Raw genomic sequence first — 20363 nt, 5'->3', positions numbered from 1 at the left:
CAATTATGCTAAAGCGACTGCTTCAATATAACGCTATCATAAAACATTTTCCATAGTCCAAACAAACTAAGGAAATGTGATGAGACAGTATGCAACTCAAAAAACTATGTTGTTAGTTGATAACTAAATAACCAATTCAGATATCAGGAAAATGAAAGAAGAAAGGTAGAATTTTACTTGAAATATTTCTCCAAGAGGCAGAATCTAGGATAGTTTTCAACATTCAATATCCATTCCACTCGAAAGATGAGTACTACAGTAGTCCGTGCTGGTGATTTTGAAAATAGTAAACAAGGCCCCATGGGCGACCGAACCCCTATCAGCTTCTGTACAGAATTTTGTAAGTGCTTCAGCTTCATTCACAACCATAATTTATAACTGATACCAAGAGAAAGCATATCTATCAGAGACTGGAACAGGCGTGGGCCACAGTCGTCTACCAAAAAGGCAGCGGAAAAAATCAATAGAACTAGTCATAAATAATCTCTGGCGTGTCTTAAAGATGTTTGATTGGGCTGTTATTGTCCATTACAATTTAATAATTTAGCGGATAGGATTAATAATCGCATCGTTTGCAAAAGTCTGAAATTGGATCTTGGAAAAAATATACTGCCGGAAAAAATCCTTACACCAAAACATAAGTAATATAGAGTATTAAAATATCTGTAGGTAACATACTTAACTGATCAACAGTTTAGTGTAAGAACGAGATAAGCCATTACAAATGTGCAATGTTGGTATATTAACAAAAAAATGGTTCAAATGGCTCTGAGCACTATGGGACTTAACTGCTACGGTCATCAGTCCCCTAGAACTTAGAACTACTTAAACCTAACTAACCTAAGGACAGCACACAACACCCAGCCATCACGAGGCAGAGAAAATCCCTGACCCCGCCGGGAATCGAACTCGGGAACCCGGGCGTGGGAAGCGAGAACGCTACCGCACGACCACGAGATGCGGGCTGTATATTAACAACCGGTGTAGCCGCCAGAATGTTTGATGCAAGCATAGAAACATGCATGCATTGTACTGTACAGACATCGGATATCGGTTTGTGGGATACATCTCCATGCCTGTTGCATTTGGTTGGTCAATACAGGGACGGTTAATGCTGTTTGCGGATGAAGCTGCAGTTGTCGTTCTATGATGTACCACATGTGCTCCATTGGAGACATATCTGATGACCTAGCAGGTCAAGGTAACATGGTGACACGCTGTAGAGCATGTTAGGTTACAACAGCGGTAATGTGGGCGAGCGTTATCCTGTTGGAAAACACCCCTGGAATGCTGTTCACGAATGACAGCACAAAGGTCGAATTACAAATTTTACGTACAAATTTGCAGTCATGGTGTCTGGGTAACCACGAGAGTGCTCCTGCTATCATACGAAATTGCACCCCAGACCATGACTCCAGGTGTAGGTCTTGTGTGTGTGTAGCAACTGCCCTCCTTCTAAGCAACACACGGCCATCACTGGCACCGATGCAAAACCAGCTTTCATAACAAAACACAACGAACCACTACCCTGCAGAACCAGCTTTCATCAGAAGACACAACAGGTCTCCACTCTGCCCTCCAATGAGCTCCCACTTGGCACCACAGAAGTCGCAAATGGCTGTGGTTTGGAGTCAGTGGAATGCACGCTACAGGACGTCTATCTCGAAGCCGTCATCGAAGTAACCGATTTGTAACAATTCGTTGTGTCACTGTGGTGCCAACTGCTGCTACAGATGCAGTACTATGCGCCAGTGCTGTAAGCCGAACATGGTGATCTTCCCTCTCGGTAGTGCCGTGTGGTCTCCCGAAACCCGGTCTTCTTGCGACAGTACGTTCTCGTGACCACCCCTGCCAGTAGTCATATACAGTGGCTACATTAATCCGCAGTCTCCGTGCAATATCGCAGAAGGAACATCCAGCTTCTCGTAGCACTATTACACGACCTCTTTGAAACTCAGTGAGTTGCTGATAATGGCGTCTTTCTCACCTTAAAGGCGGTACTGACCAGCGTCAAGTCACCACGTCCCATCTCAAAGGAACGCTCATGACCGTTACAACGTGTACTTAAAGCAAACCTGATTTGCATCCCCATAGTGACGCTACTAGCGACTGGCGCGAAATTTGAACCGTCCTTCAGATGTAGAAACACGCCAACAAACTTTAGTTTATGTCGCACAGCTCCTTCTTGGTGCTGCGATTTTTTTCCCGTCCGTGAATTGTACGATTAAAAATGTGTTAGTATCCCTTCATATCTTCATAGATAAATTTGTCGCAATGAGTGAGTCGCTTCTAATCGAGACAGATGTGAAGTTGTGCATTTCACGGCACATAAAAGTTATTGGTCTTTAATTATATAGTTAATAGAGCACAATTAGAGTCATTTATGTTGAAAAACAGCTTGTAATGACAAAACGTAACTAAATGGAATAATCATCTAGAGTCATTTCTATGTGAGGAAAATGGTAAATTTTGTTTGACTGATAGTATACTCAATCTTTTACGGTAACGTTCGTTTCCGAAAACACTTGTAACACCAACAGTAATATTTCAGAAATGTATTATATCCATATTGGGTTGCGCTAACAGGGGACTTCGAGGGTACGCAAAGCCAAGGCAGCTTGTACATTCAGTAGAATTTTTGCTTCGCGCGATAACATGGAAGCTGTGGAATGTCTCCTGACAGACAGACGAAATAAGGAAAAGTCTTTCATAAGAAGTGACTTATAAAATTCCAAGAGCTGATTTTCCCTGTAGATTCTATAAACATTCTTGAACACGTTTACGCAGAAATAATGAAGATTAATTTAGAGAAATAAAATGTCACGTAGGGGCAAAAAAGGAATCATTACTCTTTCGCCCATCCATCGACACAGACTTAAGAAATTTTATTATACGGCGAGTTAAAATATAGTTTTGTCACAAATGTCATAATATTCAGTAAACATTGATGCGAAGTCCCTAACACTTAGAACGTACTCCACCACATCTTTTCACTGTCTAGTTCCTATGACATTTGACACTTTCAGTTTGGACCGCACGATTCATTTCAGAAAATACTTTTTTATTATCAACTGTCTTGATCGCACCGGATAGATTTGAACAGATTACAAGGTTTGGCAATTACGAGCCATCTTTAGAACTACAAAATTACAAAAAAGACAAGAAATCAGATGGTTCTTAGGAAACAAGGTGGAAACTACCTTATTCATAACCATATTAAATTACAGAGTTGAACTCTTGTTAAAAAAAAGTTATAAATCTCATGAAATGCCTAGGGTTATGTGCCGACTATGGTACAAAAATATACATAAATAATTAAAATTCAAATCCTAGAAATAGAATACCACGTTCCTCGATGTTCTGCATCGTACTGCAGTGTGTTCTTATAACTTTCAAACATCCTCCGTGAACGGGAAAGAGGATTCCAGTGCCACCAAATATGTTGCAGGTTTCGCCATTGGTGCCCCGATGTCGTTGCAGCTTTGCGCAGTAGCCTGAATCCCGTCGACTGTGACCAACACAGCTTCGAGCTGTTTACCGACAGCGGATAATTTTCAGTGTCCGCATACAATAAGCACAGTCACTATCCATTTAGTGCTGTGTAAAATTCTGTATGAAACCTCAAGAATAGACAAGAAGTGCAAGACTGAAACACACAGTTTCTAAGTAAACACTGAATCGATAAGTAAAGTATTTACCATGTACAGAAACTGTAATCTGCTACAGTCGTTACGAACGTCAAGTGGAGTAGCTGTTTATATGGAAGCGATGGTAAACCAATCATTTGTGAACATAACAGTTAGAAATTGCAGGGTGAACCAGAATCATGTCCAGATGGTGGTGCATAGATAGTAAGAAGAAACAGAAACATACGTAATAGTTGAGAAACAAACAAATTTATTGAAAAGAACGATTTTTTCCCCACAAAATCAAATGACAGCAGAACACCGAGAAAAAAATGAAATACTCCAAGTCTACATTTTAATAACTGTGTTCATTACGTTATGTTTCATCCCGAATATGATGCAAGCTGAATCTTTTTGGCAATAAGATTTTACCATCAAAAATCACCTTAAACTTGCACCGCAAATATTGAGCAAATGCAAAGTGCTGTTGATGTGTGGTTTTCAAACATTGGATTGGTAGCCAGGGGTTCGTATTGTTAGCCATCAACAGACTGTAATAATACGTATAGAGTGTATCTTTCGAGCAAACATACAGTTTTTAAATGGTACAAAGCCTATTGATATTAACATAGAGATAAATTAGACTCGTGTTTGTTGCACGGTAGTGAGAGTCGATTACGCGAAACCGTATTCTGACAAATTCCCACACCCACGCTTGTACAATACCTCTGGTAGCACACACTAAAGAACAACACAAGTGCATACGGCAGTCTTGTGGATTCTGACCAGTAAAGAGACAATTGACTATCACAGGTCAATAACGCTTCCATGCTGGTATGGAATGACTGCTGCAGACGCGCTAGCATTTCAGCGGAGAAGTCCAAGCAGGCTGCAGTAACACGTAGTTACATATCATCGAGTGTAGTTGGCAGGTCCTTGCAGGCAGTATCTTTCAGCTTTCCCCAGAGAAAAAGGTCTACAGGCGTCAAATCCGGGGAACAGACCGGGCCAAGGCACAGATTCCATGCGTCCAATCCAGCTGCTTGGAAACAATTCGCGAAGACATGCTGTATTGTTTCGTGCACTATAGGCTAGGCTGGACAGCCATCATGTTGACAGCACAGGTTCCTCCTAATCTGCAGTGAAACGTGTTCTAGCATCCGAGGAAGATGGTCTGTCAGGAAGATGCAATACTTGTGCGCCTTCAGTATTCTTTCTATGAAAAATGGGCCTGTGAGCTGATGGTTCGCTATCCCACACCAAGTGTTTACACTTCAAGGACGCTGACGTTCCACCTGATGGAGCCAACGGAAGACAGATCAATAGTACATATTTCGGCGATTTACCTGGCCATGATTGGTAAATGTGGCTTCATCGCTAAAGAAGATACGTGATAAATCAGAAGAATCCTATCTTAACGCTCATGTATAGAAGTTAACATGATTCTCACAATCGTTTCCATGCAGCTCTTGATGGAGAAAGATGCAATAGGGATGGAGCCCATATCTATGGAGAAAGTGTAGGACATTTGCCTGACTCGTGACACTTCCTCGTGCGACTCCGCGGGAGCTAAGGTGTGGATCAACTGCAACAGCTGCAATAACATTAATTTCCCTCTGTTCTGTCGTGACTTGTTTTCTTCTATGTGCTACACTACCACTTTCACGTAACTGGTAGAAGAAATTGATAAACAACTGCCGATATAGTTGAAGTCTATTGGGGTATCTTATTCATACACCGCACAAGAACGAACTGCACTCTTCCTATACTCTCCATACATCAAGAGCACATCGTTTTTTTCTGCATTGGTAAACCCCATCGTCCAGTCACGACCTATTGCTTGGACTATCACACACTAATTGACTAGGAGGTCGCAATCTCCTCAAGGAACACACAAGCAGAATGTAAGAAAACACAGCAACATCGTACCTAGAAATCATGCAGGTTGAATGGCACAAACAAGTGTGGGTGTGGAAACTTTTCAAACTACGACGTCTCATAAATGACTCCCACTAGAATACTGCAACAAATACGACTGATATTCTAATTTGAACTATTTTTAGTTTTATTATTTTCAGCCATAGGGGCTATGTTTGTGAACCGTGACTGTGTGAGATAATTATTTATTTCTAGTTTCTGCTACCAGTCACTTTTTCATTTTATGTTTAATCTAACATAATAAAACGCGTTCCGAACGTGTTCTGTTCATCTTTAGGCGTTTATACACATATACATACCGAGAACTGTTACTTAAACAGTGTTCAAGACATGTTTTAAGTAACTTTAATTTAATGTTTCTGTATGTACGAAATACTTTTATAACTTGACTGGTTGAATCATAATTATTTTCAGCCATATTGTCTATGTTTGTGAACCGTGGCTGTGTGGGATAATTATTTATTTTTTAGTTTGTTGACGTCAATAGGCATTGTTCCATTCAAAAAAGTGTATCTTTGCGCAAAAATACTCTTTCTAAATATTATCACATTCTGTTGATTGTTTAACAATAAGAGCTACTGACTACCATCCTATTCTGTGAAAACAGCATACCAATAGCACTTCCCATTTCCATAATATCTGCGGTGCTAAGTTTTAGGTGATTCACCGTGGATACACAGGAACAAAAGCAAAGTAACATTCACATGATATGTCACTGTCAAGTAACATAGCTTTTTGAAACTTGAGCCATACTTAGAAAGAACTGCTAAAGTGTAGTATAAATTGTAACTGAAAGAAATATGCTCTGAGACAAACAGTAATGACACTTTCATTCAGAGACCATAATTACACTGAAGTCCCCGCGATTTATGATGGTTCCATGAACATTACAGAAGGCAGGACATGGTTCTTAATAAGGTATGATCATCACGGACGGCGATGCTTGCTCTGCAGCGTGCGCCCATTCTGGCCACTGGGTCGGTATAGAATTCTTGTGGCAGGGCTTCCCATTCTTCCACCAGCGCAACAGACAAATACAAGATTGTCGTTGCTGCATGTGAACGTACCGAAACACGCCTCCCGTTGCATCCCACACGTGCTCGATGGGATTTAAGTCAGGGGAACAGGTAGGTCAGTTCATTCGCGAATATCTTCTCGTTCCAACAGGTCCTCCACCTTCGCCGTTAGATGCAGTAGCGCATTGTCATCCATAAAAATGAAGTCATGGCCGATTGCATTCCTGACATAAGGAAGAAGTACAGCTCCACAAGAGTTAAGCGTGCTCTAAGATTTGGAGGTCAGTGAGCCCATGTAACATTATGACTCGCCACACCCTTACAGTTGGACCGCCGAAACGATCATGTTCGACAATGTTCTATGTGTTCCCACTTCTCGTCACATGAGAATATGTCGAGAAACACTACGCAGATTCAATCTGCTCGCATCCGAGAAAAGCATGCGACCCCACTCCTTCTTAGTCGAGTCCCTGGGCACTTGGCTCCATCCCAGACAGTGCATCCGAAGTGTGGATGTCAACGGAACACAACGTACTACTCGTAAGGCAAAGACACCACTCCTCATGCAGTCGTTGTGCGACTGTGGAGCGTGAAATTAAGTGCCTTACAATCCTGTTAAATGTGGTTGTAATACCACCCGCTGTTTGACGTGCTTACCTTCTAGCGATAGCAGACGTCTGCTTCTGTGGTTGACAGTGGTCGACCACCTCCACTCCTTCGGAAATGCTCCACATGCATGTGAAACAAAACTGCGAACAATACCAAACTCCTGGGTTACACACGCCACACTTCGTCCTTCTTCCAGGTTTTCCAATGTTTCTTCACCTTATGAAGTCATCGAAATGTTCTCTCCGGCACATGTTGTAATGAAGAACATCATCACAGTGTACAGTAACTGCCCGCTGTTTGGCAGACACTGTCTTTTCCCGTTCCTTCAAATGCCTCGCGTTGTGGGGCCAGCCCCATTTGGTGGCACAGTCACACTGACCTCGAGTCATGTCACATCCAGCGTTGTATGCCCGACAAGAGGTCTTCTGGCAACATGCCCCGCACATTCATTAATTACCAGCGAGTGGTCAATAATTTATACTACTTTATCTATCTCGTCCTTCAGTTTCGCAGAGCTGTATATGTGTTATCGGTGTTCGCTCATGCACTGTCCTGCAATAAATAACATTAGTTACTTCGTTAAAACTCTGAAAAAAATTGCTGTAACTTTTTACAGATACATTGGAAGTTACGATAAAATTGAATACCTTCGGTCAAATATTTCATATTGCTTTATTTGCAACCACACACCTGTTTTCGCATCGTGCAGAAGCTCTCGAAGAGGATTTTCAGAACTCCAACGTCGATTGCTTTGCAAGTGCGCGTACCTCGCTAAGTACAGGCATGCTTCAGAAAAAAACAGCATTTCTGGATCAACCTCTCCATTATACACTGAGGTGACTAAAGTCATGGGATACCTCTTAATATGGCGTCGGACCTCTTTTTGCCCGGTGGACTCCACAAGTCGTTGGAAGTCTTGCTGCCACTCTAGCACGACTTTTTGCGCGCCCCGACCTCTCGATTATGTCCCATAAATGTCCGATGGGATTCACGTCGAACAGTCTGGGTGGCCAAATAGTTCACTTGAACTGTCCAGAATGTTCTTCAAACCAATGGCGAACAACTGTGGGCCGGTGGCTTGACACCGTTGTTTGGGAACGTGAAGTCCATGAATGGCTTCAAATGGTCTGTAAGTAGCCGAACATAGCCATTTCCAGTCAATGATCGGTTCAGTTGACCAGAGGATCCAGTCCAGCCGGCCGCTGTGACCGAGCGGTTCTAGGCGCTTCAGTCCGGAACCGCGCTCCTGCTACGGTCGCAGGTTCGAATTCTGCCTCGGGCATGGATGTGTGTGATGTCCTTAGGTTAGTTAGGTTGAAGTAGTTCTAAGTCTAGGGGACGGATGACCTCAGATGTTAAGTCCCATAGTGCTTAGAGCCATTTGAACCATTTTTTGATCCAGTCCATTCCATGTAAACACAGCCCACATCATTATGGAGCCACCACCAGCTTACACAGTGCTTCGTTGACAACTTGGGTCCACGGCTTCGTGGGTCTGCGTCACACTCGAACCCTACCATCAACTCTTACCAACAGAAATCACGACTCATCACACCAAGGTATTACAGTCGTCTATGGTCCAATCGATGTGGTCACGGTCCCAGGAGAGGCGTTGCAGGCAATGTCGCGTTGTTAGCAAACGCACTCGGGTCGGTCGTCTGCTACCGTAGCCCATTAGCGTCTGATTTCGCCGCACTTATCGAGTATGTTCGTCGTACATCACACACTGATTTCTGCTATTATTTCACGAAGTGCTGCTTGTCTGTTACCACTGGTAATTGGTGCTGCCGGTCGTTAAGTGAAGGGCATCGGCCACGGCGCTGGCCATGAAGAGTGGTCCTGCGTGAAATTTGGTATCCTCGGCACACTCTTGGCAATGTGGACCTCGAAATACTGAATTCCCTAACGATTTCAGAAATGAAATGCTCCATGTGTCAAGCTTCAACCACCTTTCCTCGTTCAAAATCTGTTAATTATATTCGTGGGGCCATAATCATTTCGGAAACGGTTTCATATGAACCACTTGAGTGCAAATGACAACTCTATCAACGCACTGCTCTTTTATACCTTGTGTGCGCGATACTACCGCCATCTGTATATGTGAGATGTGCAAAGCTCTGTGATCAGACACTACTGACAAGACAGTGTGAAGTGGTAACAGGCACAACAAATTACTCTGTCTGCTGTCCACCACCGCCCCTGGCTCGTCTAGTTTGCTCTCGATGAGATACCTTCTATACTGACCAATGGGCGAGAGTGTCAAATGATGATAGAGGCTTGCCTGCGAGGACAGAAGATCCCGCGCAATCACGGGTGAAGCCCATGCGTGTAAATTTACAAAAATACTCCACAAGCCACTGCACGGTGCATGGAGGAGGATACATCGTAATTATGGAATTTGTTTCCAGTTCCATTCGCATACTGAGAGAAAGAAAAATTGTATAAATGCGCCTGTACGCACCCTAATCTCTCTTATATCTTTCTCACAACCCTGTGCGAGATATACAGAGGTTGGACAAAAATACGTTAACACCGTGAGAACATAAATGCAGATGCTAGCCAAGCATGCAGGCGGCGCTGTAGAATTTGACGACGAACAGCACCCGTGCAAGGTCCTCGTTACGTTGAAAGTGTTAGTTAAGGACAGAACAGTGATTTGTGCAGTTGTGAGTGCATTATGTTGGAGCTCAGTGAAGTATAACGTGCGCGAACTGTTGGTGGACGTATGTTGGATGCTTCCGTAACCAAGATAGCCTAAGTGTCTGGTGCTTCAAGAGGCACGTAGCGAAGATTCATAACATATGCAGGGAAATAATCCGCTAAGCCACAACGCTCACAAAAGTGTGTGTTGAGTAATCGTGACAGATGGCCATTGAAGAGGACTGTGACGAAAAATAGGACTACAGCTGCAAAAATCACTGCAGCGCTGAATGTCGCACTCGCAAACCCTACCAGCACCAAAACATCACGAATGAAGTATGTGAGTGCAGGCTTTCTCGGCGAATTTCATATATGAAGTCTTCACGGGTTGTCAGCCGAGGCCGGCCGGTGTGGCCGAGCGGTTCTAGGCGCTTCAGTCTGGAACCGCGGGACTGCTACGGTCGCAGGTTCGAATCCTGCCTCGGGCATGGATGTGTGTGACGTCCTTAGGTTAGTTGGTTTAAGTAGTTCTGAGTTCTAGGGGACTGATGACCTCAGATGTTAAGTCCCATAGTGCTCGGAGCCATTTTTTTTGTCAGCCGAGTAGCGTCATGCAGCGAGACGACGACGCTACTCGGCTGACAACCCGTGAAGACTTCATATGTATCACGAATGAAGCTCCATAAGTTGAGAATTTCAGGGCGACCTGGAGTCCCAAAACCACATAACAGTTGTGTAAATGCCCTCAACAGGAAACTATGGTGCCGAAGCCATAAAACCTGGACTGTGGTACAGTGGAAGAAAGTCATTTGGTCGGATGAGTCTTGTTGCACAAGTCGAGTTTAAGTTTGAAGAAGGAAACATGGCGGGAGTTGGGTGATGATATGGGCAAGACGATGGGATCCCTGTTCTCATCGTTGAGGACTGGTTAAGGATGAATTATTGCACCACCCATGGCCACCACAATCACCATATCTGTTTATTAGTGAGACTTTTTAGTCTGTTTTGGAGAGAAGAGGAAAAAATAATCCGCTAAGTCACAACTCGGAAGAATGTGTGTACTGAGTGACCGTGACAGGCGGCCATTGAAGAGGATTGTAACTATGAACCTCCATCGTTGTTATGCGAACTTGCCAATGTTTTGCAGGAAGAATGTTATAAGACCGACACCCCGAACTGTTGCTCGATTCAGTACAGATTCTAAAACATACACACAGAAAATACAGCAAATTTACGTAACAAAAATAACACACAGGCCCTCACCCATGACAGTGGAAATGAGGGCAGACAACTCAGTCCGTTCGACCCACAAGTACTTGTTAACAGACTAGAATTTTTAAAACTAAATAAATTATAACACACATATGGGCCTGTCAATCCTGACAACGAAAGATGTTTAAGATACCAAACCCAGAGAGAGCATGCAGTAGTATTTCAGGTAATAGCAAATCTATTAGATCGAAGTTAAATGACAATGAACAGATATATCTAAACCTAGAAAATAAATGCACTAGTAGTGCAGGTACAGATCTAGGTTATCAGACAAAAAAATTTTAAAGGTACCTAAACGTAGAACAAGTAGAAACAGGTGTTTCACATACAGAACAAGATAAAATCGAAGCTCTCTTACAATTGAGTAAATGTTTAACTTGGGTACATCGTTATTAACTGAAATTCCTCATAATCAGAGATTAGAACTAGCGATCTGTATTTGCTTTGGCCGAGCGGTTCTAGGCACTTCAGTCCGGAACCGCGGGACTGCTACGGTCGCAGGTTCGAATCCTGCCTCGGGCATGGATGTGTGTGATAACCTTAGGTTAGTTAGGTTTAAGTAGTTCTAAGTTCTAGGGGACTGATGACCTCAGATGTTAAGTCCCATAGTGCTCAGAGCCATTTTTGTATTTGCTTTGAAGAAGCTTTTAATAGCCAAGATCGCATTCAATACTTTTTTATTACTGATACCTGAAGACCGGTTTCAGCAATTAAGACTGTCATCTTATGATCCGTAAACTGATTCATTTACACAGAGTACATCTATAACCATTATTTATATTTGCCATTACAAATGAGGAAATGGAAATTCTACATTTTCACCTTCAGAAAACATGTTGTTATACGTTTGTTTCTATTATGACTGTATCTCAAATGCTATGTTGATATTAGAGTGCGTAGTATGCAGCAAAAAAATGGCGTGTGACTAGGGTCTCCCGTCAGGCAGACCGTTTGCCAGGTGCAAGTCTTTCGATTCGACGCCTCTTCGGCGAATTGCACGTCGATGGGGATGAAATGATGATGATTAGGACAACACAACACCCAGTCCCTAAGCGAGAAAAATCTCCGACACAACCGAGAATCGAAACTGGGCCCTTAGTATTGACATTCTATCACGCTGACCATTTTTTTTTCATTTTGTTCGTTGTTGATCGTTGTGTTTGGTCGTTGCGGACGTCACATGACTTCCGTTCAAGTTCGTTTGTTGATCCTTCCACTCAGTTCTTTTATTACAGAGGCCAACCGGCTCTCTGACCGAACACGCTGAGCTACCGTTCCAACACTTTTTTTTTTGTTGGTCATTGTGGACGTCACATGACTACATGACTTCCGTTCAAGTTCGTTTGTTGATCCTTCCACTCAGTTTTTTTATTACTGAGGCCAACCGGCTCTCTGATCGAACACGCTGAGCTACCGTGCCGCAGCTTTTTTTCTTTTTTCTTTTTTCTTTTTGTAATCTCATTTTGTTCGTATTTGTTCGTGGCATCTGGTAGGGGCGGACGTCGCAAGACACCCGTTTCATTTCGTCGTTGATCCATTAACTCAGTTTTTTATTACAGAGGGCAGCTAACGCTCTGACCGAACACGCTGAGCTACCGTGCCAGCGACCACTCAGCTACCGGGGACGGACATGGTATGTAGCAAATTCCACACAGGATCCCTTTGTTTGTCATCCGTGGCACCATTACAGCACAATAGTACGTCGACGATATATTACGTCCCATTTTGTTTCCCCTCGTGGGGACAAGGCTTTCCAACCTGTTCGGGATTTTGATGATTTAATGCGCCAGTTGGACAGAATTTGGAACGATATCCCTTAGGAGGACATCCAACAACGCGTCATTTAGTTTCTCAAGTTGTGAAGCCCTTCTCTTTAATAAATTATCCAATATTTCTGTAGTTGTAATTATTTGTTTGTCTGTAAATGTACATTACAAATATCGGTTTCCGCCCCATTCGGATCTTAGTTGTGTGTCTTTTTTTCTTAGTGTATTATTGATTTACACGTAATATCTAACCATCTCAGAAACCTGCTGTGTACTAGAGGAAAGTTCTGCAGGAATATAGTCACCTGAGAGTAAAAATTTTGTGCATTTATCGTAGTGCACAGTAAGACATAAACATGGCCCCTAGGGAGGATAAACTCATAGACCTTTCCACTCTCAGTCCACTAACAATATGAGAGGTAAACATATGTATCGACGTCAGGTGACCTGTCCAAACACTGAACAATCCCTTTTCGGCAGCAGATATAGAAGGTACTGCAGACACCACTGCCAGTTTCTCTTCGTAACTGTGAGCATTATGCTACCTACTCTAGCAGAGTACTTTGATGCATGTTCTCTGCAGTTTGCTATTGAAATTTTTTTACCGGTAAATTATACTCCGAGGACTACGCCACATTACGAAAATTACAAGCATACTCCCCTCTCTACGCGATAACGGTCTTCCTGCAATCTTTCGCCAGCCGAGAGATCATTATATTTTTTCCGTTATCTTGCTGACTTAGGGTAATAAAGTTATCAGTTATTGATTGTGGCTTACAAACCATCCTATTATTATAACAGAAAAATTAAGCAACGTGCAAACGACAGAGGTTACGCTTTGTAATTTCTTTCCTACAGAATTGTAAAGTTGATTACTGGTGGGTTTTCATCTTAATGTAACAAATTATGAATTCAGTTGACGAAATTACTACCGCAGTGAAGATAATCTCTCAGATTGACCCAGGCTGTTTATGAGATCACATGGAAAAATATCCGTTTTAGTTTAATGGTATGACTGTGAAGAGCTAGGTGACGCTTAGGATGTCTGTGATCTGTCGTATAACGACCGCTGAAACCTTTGGAATCTCCGTGTTCGTTTATGACGAACACAATATAGAACACGGTTCATTTAATATGTCCAACTCCGTGTTCCACACGTTCGTTAAGGAACTTATAGGTGTAAGGGCTGTTAATGTTATACGCAATGGAGCGTCGTGGTTGTAAAGTCAACGTTGGAGTTAATGATGAACGAAGCAGCTCCAGCAGCAGCTGATTTATTTCTTGGTACGTAACGACCAGTTTAAGCCTCATGGGATGCCATTATCAAGTTTTGACGTAGCTCGATACACCGAATCAAGAACATGCCCCCATTTGATAATAGCATCACAGGAGTCCGAAACAGACAGTGACTGTCATCAAACAAGTCAGTCTGGAGGTGTCGTGCACATCGTTAGCAGTTCATAGGTGCGGATGAACCTGCCACTTCCCACTATGGAACTAGTTATTGCTCCTCTAAACCTGATACACAGTCGCCTGAAATTACAATAGCTACTAGATTCTGAGAGAAATAATTGCGTCAGTGTTAATATAGGGTGTCCCAGGACGAATGGTCAATATTCGCTGATGTAACAAGAACGATCTTTCTGAGCAAAAAACGCTAGTAAACAAGAGATCTAAAATTCTTACCTTAACAGCTATGAGCACCTCTTCAGTAGAAATGTGTTCTACAGTAGCTACAATGTATAAGTGGCCATAGTCCTTAAGGCACGTACTTTAGGGGTCATGTTTACTAGACTTTTTTGCTTCGAATGACCATTCCTGTCATATTCCTGAATACTGACCGTTTCTTCCAGGGTACCATGTACACTTTACGAAGAAAAAGTCGAAGGTAACCCTACTAAACACATTCGTATTATAATTCCAGCTACGTGGACGACGATGTGAAACTTTTTAAAAGTAACATTCTGTAAATCAAGTTCTACAGCCAGTGGCTATTTTATAGATGAAAGTATTGGGAAGAGTTGAAGCGTGCAACATCTAACCAATCATGGATAGGAAGCGTAAAAGCTGAAATCTTAAACAAACACTGTCAGTATTGACATAAGAGTGTTTTAATGTTGAACTGAGTATATGATGCGTTGAAAATTTATAACAGTTTACAGATTTGTGCTGGGCCGATAGTCAGTGAGACACTTACGTTTTTTGGGAAAATGTAAAAATGTTTACGATAAATTACATTTGACACGGTTTTCTTTTAATCTTTGTGGTACCACAGCAGCGCATAAATATCAGAACATCATCTTTCTTTTCTCTCTCTCTCTCTCTCTCTCTCTCTCTCTCTCTCTCTCTCTCTCTCTGATGACTAGGGTTACCCAGTTCGTCTGCCACATTCTGTGGATGTACTGGACCAACTGCTATTCCATCTCTTATGTGGTCGTCCAGATAGTCGTTTCCATGTTTGCAAATTATCTATCTTGTGCGGTCTATCATTCCAATTTCTTTTTCTTGTCTTTATCTTTTATTTATGTCTTGTATTCCACACCGTTCCCTTATCAATACATTTGTTCTCTAGTTCCACATGGTTACTCCTTGGATCTGTTTTAGTACCTTCATTTCCACTGCCGTTAAGTTTTATGTTACCTTTTTCGTTTCCGCTGTAGTTTCTGCTGCATATGTCATAATAGGACGCACCATTGTTTTACATGTTTTTATTTTTCCTCTTAGTTTTAGTAAATTTGTTTCTCCATGCAGCATTCTGCAGGTAAACTGCTACCCTTACTGCTTTCGTCACTGTCAGAAAAGTCCTTCTTCGGGGCGTAGTTCAGCTCCCGCGTCCCACTGCCTTGCATGTCGGTTATGTCCTCAAAGCGTTCACGTTTTATGGGAGTAAGTGCACTTTCCTTTTTTTTGAGAGATTCTTATTGATAATACCAAATCTCGTCACCCGTGATGATTTTTTTCCAGAAAAAGATTCCGAAGAATGTTTTGAACATCGATTTAGAGATGCAGTTCGTTGCTCCATTGCGATTTGTAACACAATAATATTGGCAACAGACCGGTCGAAAGCAATAATATTGTTTACAGTTCTTGGTTCAGGCTGCTATCGTAGTTACTGCACTGATGTGGCTTATAGGATACGAACAGTCTCGGAATTTTTTGGACGGACGATGTATATCTCTGCGAGTTTGTAACAGGCATATATGGATAAATATGTTCTTGTCATACTGATCTTCGAATCAGAACGTCAGCATCTAACGACGAAACCCTTGGAACCCTTCATTGAAAGGGGAATCAGTTGTACTAAAAGTTCTCGGGAGATGGAGGTATACACAACATTTTGACAACAGACGATGCTGTCAACATCAGGGGCGCTCATGCACTAATGCAAAAAATGATTCAAATGGCTCTGAGCACTATGGGACTTAACATCTGAGGTCATCAGTACCCTAGACTTAGAACTACTTAAACCTAACTAACCTATGAACATCACACACATCCATGCCCTAGGCAGGATTCGAACCTGCGACCGTAGCAGCAGCGCGGTTCCGGAGTGAAGCGCCTAGAACCGCTCGGCCACAGCGGCCGGCTGCACTGATGCCAGAGGGCAGTTGCGCTCTCTGTTTATACACATAGGTGTCCCCCTCTACTTTCTTGAATCATATATGACTGTTACACAATTTCTCAGTTTCTGCGTGCTATTTCTTGAGTTTCTCTAGCACTAGGTTTAGGTATCACCAGTATTCATGCTTCAATTCCCCTCTATTTGCTATTCTGAAATAACTTTCAGCCTGCGATCAAATAATTGTATTACTACGTGGACGTTTATAGTACAAGAATGTCTACAATGATTATGATTTAATTTGAAAAACTTGCCATGACGTCCGTAATAACACATTAGAGCAACGATCCATTATATACACTAAGACAAAAAACGACTCATCAAGAAGAAATCATGCGAATGGGACGGAAATAGGTAGATGTTATGTACATGTACAGACAAACAAATTATCACAGTTTAAAAAAAACTAGACGATTTATTCAAGAGAAAGTGTTTCACAAATTGATTATGTCAATAATGCCTTGGTCGGCCTCTTGCCCTTATGCAAACAGTTATTTGGTTTGGCATTGGTTGACTGGATGTCCTCCTGAGGATTATCGCGACAAATTCTGTCCAATTGGCGCTTTAGATCGTCAAAATCCCGAGCTGGTTGGAGCGCCCTTTCCTAATCTTCCAAATGTTCTTCATTGGGGAGACATCCGGCGACCTTTTTAGTCAAGGTACGGTTAATCAAGCATGACGACAAGGAGTAGAAACCTCGCCGTGCGCGGCGGCATTATTTGCTGTAATGTAAGCCCCAGGATGGCTTGCCACGAAGGGCAACAAAACGAGGCATAGAATACCGTCGATGTACCGCTGCGATGTAAGGGTGCAGCGTTTGGCAACCAAACTGGTCCTGTTATGAAATGAAATGGAACCATGGAACCTCAGACCATTACTTCGGTTGTCGGGCCATATGGCGGGCGACCATCAGGTTAGTAACCCACCGCTGTCAGGGGTGTACGTCTTCGTTGGTCATCGGGGCTCAGTTCTAAGTGGTACATATAACTGCAGACAATTCTACTTCAGTCAGTTCCAGGCCGAAGCGGCTTCTGAATTAATAATAATTTGAATGTCTGTACATGTACGTCACGTCAACCAAGTTTCGTCTCCTTCGGGTAATTCCTTCGTAGTGCATCGTGTACTTTTTTTCCTTTTCCTTTTTTTTCTTAGATTGTGGTAGGACGCAGAAACTGAATTCACGTATACAAGTGCATACAAAATGAATAAAATTACGTGCCACAAACTCTGAGAGCGAAATGTTAGGCTTTTTTCCCGTTCCAACGGCGTACGAACAATGACTGCATAAATGCCCCTCTGCGTGGTGTAATTAATGTAATCTTGCTGTAAAAAATTTCAAACTCCCACCACATCATAAATATTCTAGCTTAATACAGATATAAGATGATGTAATGGCATTTCTTCGGTGTCATATTTCACAGGAGACGATAAATACATTTGACAGAATCAGTCTGATTTTGCTTAGATACCCCACGGGAACCTTCAAAATTAAACAGCTATCATTTATAGGGTTAAGACACCACAACTGATAAAAGTGTAATATTTTCAACAAAAGAAAATTATTTTTAGTTCATCTTGTAAGCAGCCTTTATGTTAAATTAATCTGATAGCACATACAATACCGACAGAAAAATACCCTGATTAAAATGTCCTTTTGTATCTGTCAGTATTGACTCATGAAAGTAATATTATAATGTGATCTGACTTTATCCCACGAATAAGCTAACGCAGACACCTCTTACTTCGAGCAACAGTTAAACTGGGTATTAAGAATGTTTAATTCACTCTAATAATCAAGATTCTTAACAAAAGAACTATTATTTGGCTTTGGAACAATTTAGTATAGTTCATTTCATAAGCAAGTTATGTACAGTGAATATTATTGTCTCATAATTGTAATTCAAACACTTTTCTACAAAGAACCTGAAAATAGTGAACGATAGACGAACACTGCGTAACACATGACACAGTATTTGCCGTTCTGAAGATCTAGACGAAAAACACTGCTAGCACACTTATGCTGACTAAATGCGTGCAGCACATGGAAAACAATTGAAGACCTTGGCTGTAAACAGCTGTAAAGGGCAAGTTCTTTTTTTTTTCTTTTTTTAAAGAAATTGCTCACTAAAGGTTCAACAAAATCTCAAAAATAAAATATTCCAAAACGTGCAGTGTGATTTTTTTATTTTGGGTAGGTCATTGGTTTCAAATATATTTACAATAATGACATATTAAAATGATAAAGTCCACCCAAAATTTTATTCTTAAAATTTCGTCAATGGGTATTTAACACTGTTTACTTGCTATTTCATTGCACTTAACATGTGTTTGCATGGACTTACCAATGTATAGTTGCTGGGCGACAGAACCCATCAAAAATAGAAATTGAAAAGATCCGAATTGTTCCAGTTCTTGATAATATGATTTGCTTTAACAATTTTTGTAATACTAAAGTATAATAACCTCAAAAATCAATCTATGATTCAGCAAAATATAAAATTTATTTTAGCAAGAAACTTACTACAGCTCGTAAATAATGTTAATGATGCCCCTTAACATGTCTACTATCACCCTCTCATATAAATTCACATAAACTATGGCAAGGAACACAGCTTAACGCTGTTTACTTGCGTAAATAAATATTCACATTTACCTGATTAGTGATGGTTTTGAAGCGCATATGCGTACGGAAACATGTTCAGGAAACATGTAGCTACCCAGATCATCATCAGATTTCTAAAAATCGTCCCTGAAAAGCATTTTCTTGGCACGAACACCGCACGTGTTACTATCACTGGTAGTTACGTGTCTGGCACTTGCCACTGTTTACACGCACATATCCGACAAAGTTGCCATTAGCGAGAACCTGAAATTGGAGATAGGAGCTGCCATTTCTCGGTTTATCGTGAAACTATCAACTAATACGAATAATTTTAATATGATTTGATGCGACAGATCCGTTTCTCATCGACTGTTCCTGACCAATGTTTACAGCTGAGGTCTTCAATTCCCACTGAATGAATACTCCTGCTGAAGGCAAAAGATTACATTAGGATCCCCACGACTTAACAATTTATAAGTCGACGACCACTTGTATTCTTGAAAAGACATGTCATATAACTGCTCTGAATTTAATAATGGGAAGGTGCATAAATAAATACAGAAAATATTAATATCAGTTGTTAATTATTACAACCCAAAGGAACATTACACGAAGAGAATAGTTAAAGTTGCATGAACCGCATGGCTTCTCTACCACAGTATGACAAAGACTTTGTTTGCAAAAATTCATGGAAGCAACCAAAATGAAAATAGTCTTTAGACGAATAACGAATGTATAAACATAGCTGACCTACGAAATAAATGCATAGCACAGAGAAAACAAATTCTGGCACATAATAATCGAAGCTGCATGTCCCGCAATATCACTCATAATATCTCTGTACTCACGACAATATCTTTCATCAACATGGCAGGTCAATAAAGCATTTGCAGCATATATTACCTCGTATATGGAAGCTCGTGCGCAGAAAAATCTAGGTCGCAATTATCAGTACAAGTTTTCACATACAAATCCAGGTTGCCATCATGAACCAACCTCTTTCCCTCTCGACATACCTCTGGGTAGCCACGCTTCATCCTTAAGCGCAACACCCCACAGAATGCACCAAAACGGAACAGAATAGCTCCTTTACTCCTCATTAAAACATACTGACCATGCTGCTCGCACAGGACGTGTAGAATTCCTGTTGGCTGAACCGCAGCTCACTCTAAGAACTGAACCAGGGCTGTCTACACCGCATATATCGACTAGAGGGGGCACATTGTAACAGAAACTGCTTACGAGGTAATGGACGCATAAAATGCGATAAATTGG

At 41.7% G+C, this 20363-nt stretch overlaps 1 protein-coding gene across 1 annotated transcript in view; it reads left to right on the top strand.

Moving 5' to 3' along the window:
- LOC126159435 (voltage-dependent T-type calcium channel subunit alpha-1G-like) overlaps positions 1–20363 on the top strand; it is a 633155-nt gene that overhangs the window by 300920 nt on the left and 311872 nt on the right. The gene's annotated exons all lie outside the window — the stretch shown is intronic.

This window comes from Schistocerca cancellata, chromosome 2 (assembly GCF_023864275.1).
Source record: "Schistocerca cancellata isolate TAMUIC-IGC-003103 chromosome 2, iqSchCanc2.1, whole genome shotgun sequence".
Lineage (NCBI taxonomy): Eukaryota > Metazoa > Arthropoda > Insecta > Orthoptera > Acrididae > Schistocerca > Schistocerca cancellata.
This window is presented reverse-complemented; position numbering and strand designations above follow the sequence as displayed.